The sequence below is a fragment of the Zootoca vivipara genome, chromosome 6, assembly GCF_965207765.1.
Source record: "Zootoca vivipara chromosome 6, rZooViv2.hap1.1, whole genome shotgun sequence".
Lineage (NCBI taxonomy): Eukaryota > Metazoa > Chordata > Lepidosauria > Squamata > Lacertidae > Zootoca > Zootoca vivipara.
In genome coordinates, this window is record NC_142589.1 from 6,561,270 (window position 1) to 6,567,438 (window position 6,169).

The following is a 6,169-nucleotide window of genomic DNA, read 5'->3' on the forward strand; positions in this document are numbered from 1 at the left end:
AGGGAGGGGAACAGACGTTGTGGCGTCCTACCGTTCGGAGCCTGGACTGCGACTCCCGGCATGCAGCGCGCTCCCCAAAGGCGGGTGTTCTACTGCTCTTTGGCCGGCGCCGGGCGAGCGCGGCATTGCCGGGAATTGTAGTTCTTGGCCTTACAAGACCATGTGCGGATCTTCCTAGGTAGCTTCCCTTCCCGCTCTCTCTCTTGTAGAAGCAAAAGGGAGCGGAACAGCAGAGGGCCGGGTGGCAGCTCCGAGGCCGTCGCGCGTGGCCCCCTCGGAGACAGACCCTCCCCCTGCTGGGGCCTTCACTTTTTAGTTATTCGTTTCCTTTGTTTTCTAGTGAGAGGACTATTGTGACGCCTCTTCCGAGGTGCCGCCATGCAAATCCCCGCAGAAGACGCTCCTGCGAGCTTCACTGCAAGGTCACAAAAGGGCAACGACGGCGTCACGGCTTGGAGGGGGGAGGGCGTGGAGGAAGTGTTCGCAGATTCCCATGTCCCTCCTTCCTTCCCTGCACGGATTGTCCAGACACGTGAAACCTTTCAGACGGCTGCAGAAGTGGGGGGGGCGGGGCGGGGAGAAGCCGCCTAGGCGGGTTTAGTCTGGAATAAGCCCCACAGTGGGGGTGGGGATATACTCTCCCGCAAGTGCGTGTAAGATTGCAGCTGCATGAGCGCCGTCCTCTCTGCACCCTTATGCTGTAGGCCCTGTAAAGTTCAGTAGCTTAGATATCTAATTGATCAATGGGGGCTCGTGGCACTTCTGGAATAGCTGAAGTTCAGTCTTGTCCAAGGGCCTGGGGAGAGCCGGTGGGCCAGCTTCCGCATCACTGTCACTGGGCCCAAGAGAATTTCACTGATTTTTTTCTCTCCTTTGACAATCTTTTGAATGAAATCTAGAGTTTGTATCCAACAGAAGAAGTTACTTTTAGTGAAATGCATCTTTGCTTTGAGCACACCTTTACAGTAGTTGGAAGCCGTTCAGAATGAAATCTTAGGGGAGTGCATTATTGATAGGAAACTGATTGGAGAAGCAAAGAAGCCATGCTTGCCCCTTTGTTCTCCAAGATGACATTACCACTTGAGATTCAGAGAAAAACGAGAGGAGATGTAGAAGTGAAAGAGGATGCAGCTTACGGTAATGCTACCTACCTGTAACTATGAATAAGCTTGTTTTGCACCAAACATTCTATTTTAGTTAAATAAAAAATGGTATAAGCTTTGGCAGAGGTTTGATCCTTCTTTGCAGAGTATTCCGCTGGCATGGCAGGTTCCGTTTCTTAAACCCAAATCCCAAGGAGGAGTCAGGGGTTGTGCTCAATGTCAGGCCCACTTCTGATTTCCCAAGGGGCTACTGTGCAGCTGCTAGGAATCTTAAAAAAATAATATCACTTTTCTTATGCTGCATGGCTCATTTGAGTTAAATTCCCAGCAAGACTTTATTTTGTTTTGCAATTTAAATTGATCGGGTAGAAAGGGCATGTGGACTTTTGAGTGGGGAGGATTCAGCTCACGCACAGTCACTAAGGAGATGAGCTTTGATCTCCTGTTGGTGCCAATTTGGGACTTTTTCAGAACATTTTAGACTAGTTTGTTTTTCAAGGGAACATCACAAGTTGTTTATACATTTGTCATCACTGCACGTGCACATTACAGCAGAACTGGGACAGGACCCTGCCCCAAGAGTTCATAGTGTATATCAGGGCTAGGGACCCTGAGACCCAGGGGCCACATGTTTCCAGGGTGCTCTATCTTGCCCTTGGGCCGCTCCCTAGACAACACCCTCTTTCCCCAGGTCACACCCTTCACCAGATATGCTTTGCAGTTTCCTTGAGCATTTTTGCAAAGCTGGAGTGCATCCTTGAATTTGATAATGCTTCCTGCTTGCCTGGATAGAGAATAGAGGTGTGTGTTTGTGTTGAAACTAGACTACTTCACAGTGGTAAGCCTTCCAGTTGCTGCTTTCTCCATTTCTACCTCTGGCCCCTGTCTTGCCAATGGGCAGCGCCTTGAAGATTGTTCATAGAAGAAAAGGCGGCTCTCAGGATGCAAAAAAAGTTAACGATCTCTGGCCTATACTGTATATGTTATGAGAGAAGGAGAAAAAACTATCATTTTATATCCCTGAACTATGTCACCTCTTGCTCACCTATTCTCTAAACTATAAATGCTCAAAATGCTGCAAGCTGTCCTTATAGGGGGAATTGCTTCGTCCCCTTGATCACTGTGGTTGCCATTGCTTAGGTGCAATTATCATGCACTCCTTTTGAAGAGTGGGGTGGCTTTAGAAAGACTCAAGGTTGCCAGTTCATTTCAGTTTCTATTTTCCCACTGGCCAAGAATGCTTTATAACAGAGCTTTCCAAACTTTTCATGTTTGTGACACACTTTTTAGACGTGGTGTAAACCACGGAGCCTCTTGGGCTTACCGATTGGAAGGTCGGCGGTTTGAATCCACACGACAGGGTGAGCTCCTGTTGCTCTGTCCCAGCTCCTGCCAACTTAGCAGTTCAAAAGCATGCCAGTGCAAGTAGATAAATAGGTACTGCTGCGGTGGGAAGGTAAAGGGTGTTTCCATGCACTCTGGCTTCCGTCACGGTGTTCCGTTGCGCCAAAAGCGGTTTAGTCATGCTGGCCACATGACCCGGAAAGCTGTCTGTGGACAAATGCCGGCTCCCTCGGCCTGAAAGCGAGATGAGCGCTGCAACCCCATAGTCACCTTTGATTGGATTTAACCATCCAGAGGTCCTTTACCTTTTCACCACACAGTAGTTCAGTTTTACTAGCAAACCAGAGGTTAAACTAACCCCTTTCCAGTCCCAGGAGGAACACAGGGACTGTTTGCACGACACACATACACATTGCAGCCGACACACTAACGCAGGGTTCGGCAACCTAAGGCCCATGGGCCACAAGTGGCCTACAGGGGTCGTTTAACCGCCCCCGAGCTGCCCGCTTGGCGAGTCCCCGCTTGCTGCACTAAACCGGCGCGGGGACTAACTTCCGTGGCGCCGGAAATCGTACATGCGCAGACACTGAGAACCACATCTGCACAGACACAGATGCCAGAAATTGCGTTGATGCAGACGCTTGAAATCGCGCATGCACAATCCAGCCCATGGAGGGATCTCTGCTGGAATGAACCGGCCCAAGCAAGGTAAACTGCCGACCCCTGCACTAACGTGTCACGACACACAGTGTGGAAAGCTCTGCTTTTTAACAATCTCAGCAACACATTTGTATTCATGGAACAGGCAGAATGTGTGGTTTGTGTGTGAAATTTGTTAAAGTCTACAAGACTGTTAGACACATGATGGTGTTGGCTGTGGTATCAGAAAGTGGCCAACAGTTTCAACGGAGAGAAAAGCCTTGCACCATTGAAGAGCGATCCTTCTTGGGTTAGGTCAGGTGTGAGTCACATTGGCAATGGGCAGTATGAGTAATAATCAGCTCACACTGCTGTCCTCTGCCAGCTTGGGACTTCTGGAAAATATTATACTCTCACGCAAACAGAATTAACTATAAACTGGAAGTTTTGCTATTTAGATGTTATTCAAAGTCTCCTGTGAATGAACAAAACATACTCCAGCGCGCCCCCTGCTGCTCAGATAATGAAGTGGCTGAGCATTTATACAGTGGTATCTTGGTTTGCAACCACTTTGGATTGCAACAGTTTTGGATTACAACCACGTCAAACCCGGAAGTGTGTGTCCCTTTTTTTGGATTACAACCCCATTTTTTGGATTACAACCAATTTGGGGGGGGGGGCAATTGGCGAAAGCATGCCTTGGGTTACAACCTGTTTTGGTTTACAACCGGACCTCCGGAACGGATTATGGATATGCTTCGTATGTAGAAACTCACATTTCCCACACACCGCCGGCATCAGGCAGAGAATGATAGGAAAAGAGGTAGTAAAGGACCTGATGAGCTGCACCTAAGGCTACTAAAGGAGTTTGTGGATGTAATCCCAGAGCCTCTGCCTATAATCTCTGAGAATCCTTGGAGAACAGGTGAGGTCCCTACAGATTGGAGGCAGGCAAATGTTTTTCCCATCTTCAAAAAGGGGAAAAACACCCAGGCAACTCTACTAACCGGTGAGCTTTCCTGGTTCTAGGACCAGGAAAGAACCTAGAACAGATAATTCAACACTCTGTCAGCGCTTAGAAAAGGATGCTTTGATTGCTAAGACCCAGCATGGGTTTCTCAAAAATATCTCATGCCAGACGGATCTCATTTCCCTTTTTGATAGAATTATAGGCTTGGTGGACCAGGGGAATGCTGTGGACATAGTATATCTGGATTTCAGTAAGGCTTTTGACAAAGTCCCCCATGATATTCTTGTGGGAAAAGGTGGTAAAATGTGGGCTCAATAGGGTAACAGGTGGATTTGTAACTGGTTGACTGACTTAAAAGAAAGTGCTCACTAATGGTTCCTCGTTATCCTGGGAAAAAGTGACAAGTGGGGTGCTGCTGGGCTCTGTCCCGGGGCTGTCATTCAATGTATTTATAAATGACTTGGATGAAGGAAGTGAGAGGGTGCACATCAACTTTGCAAATGACACCAAACTGGGAAGGATAGTTAATGCCACAGAAGACAGAATCGGGATTCAAAATGGCCTTAACAAATTGGAGAACTGGGCTCAAACTGACAAAATGAATTTCAATAGGGACAGTTGTAAGGTTCTGCACTTAGGCAGGAAGAACCAGATGTACCAAAATAAGATGGGGGATACCTACCGGTAGCCTGCGATAGGTACATGTAAAAAGGATTTAAGGGTCAACATTAGTAGACCACAAGCTTAACATGAGTCAACAGTGTGATGCAGCATCACAAAAATCTAATGCCATTCTAGGCTGCACAAAGGTCAAGGGAGGTAATTGTACCACTCTTTTCTGCCTTGGTCAGACAACATCTGGAATACTGTGCCCAGTTCTGGGCACCACAATGTGCACAGGAGGGTGACCAAGATGATCAAGGGTCTGGAAGCCAAGCCTTAATAGAACGTTGAGGGAGTTGGGTATGTTTAGCCTCAAGAAGAGGAGAATGAGATATGACAGCCATCTTCAAATACCTAAAGTGCTGCCCCATGGAAGATGTAGTAAGCTTGTTTTCTCCTGCCCTAGAGGCAAGGACCTGAACCATTGGCTTCAAGTAACACAAAAGGAGATTCCTGCTAAGCATCAGGAATAACTTTCTGATGGTAAGAGCAGAGTGGCTGGATTGGAAAATTAAAGTTCAGTCTAACTGCCTGTATTGGGGTGCTGAGGGTCAAGGTCAACGATTGGAAGCACTTGGGCCAAAGCTGGTCCAGTGTGTGGGATGGCATGCCATCATAGCTGCCAAGTTTTCCCTTTTCTCACGAGGAAGCCTATTCAGCATAAGGGAATTTCCCTTAAAAAAGGGATAACTTGGCAGCTATGAATGCCATGGCCTGCTTCCGCATTTGCAAAAGGGGAGCAAGGTGGGTGTGGCACTTTGAGCAATGCAACTGGCGTGCAGGCTGCTGCAGACCCAACATCCCTTTTCAGCCTGGAAAACTCGCTGCTGGCAATTGGACCTGTAATTGGGCCTACTGGACCAATAAAGAAGGCTGGACCATAAAGAAGGCCGATCGCCAAAGAATTGATGCTTTTGAATTATGGTGCTGGAGGAGACTCTTGAGAGTCCCATGGACTGCAAGAAGATCAAACCTCTCCATTCTGAAGGAAATCAACCCTGAGCACTCACTGGAAGGACAGATCGTGAAGCTGAGGCTCCAATACTTTGGCCACCTCATGAGAAGAGAAGACTCCCTGGAAAAGACCCTGATGTTGGGAAAGATGGAGGGCACTAGGAGAAGGGGACGACAGAGGATGAGATGGTTGGACAGTGTTCTCGAAGCTACAAACATGAGTTTGACCAAACTGCGGGAGGCAGTGGAAGACAGGAGTGCCTGGCGTGCTATGGTCCATGGGGTCACGAAGAGTCGGACACGACTAAACGACTAAACAACAACATTGGGCCTCCAGGTCGTTGCCGCAGCAACAGCGCCATGCTTGTATTTCATTCACATGACGCCTCGGGGGCGGCGCTGTTCGCCACGAAGCTATTGCCGGGGTTTGGCGAAGCTCCCGTCGTGCCTTGCGCCATCTCCATAGCTATCTCCTGGCGGGCGTCCGCCGTTGCCT

General features: G+C 48.5%; 1 long non-coding RNA gene across 1 annotated transcript; it reads left to right on the forward strand.

Annotated features, from left to right (window-relative positions):
- The first annotated feature begins 74 nt into the window (after positions 1-74).
- On the forward strand, positions 75-1,223 carry LOC148685236 (uncharacterized). The gene is made up of 2 exons (XR_015950301.1): positions 75-178; positions 341-1,223. It is a non-coding gene; the product is annotated as an uncharacterized LOC148685236 (long non-coding RNA).
- The last annotated feature ends 4,946 nt before the right edge of the window (positions 1,224-6,169 follow it).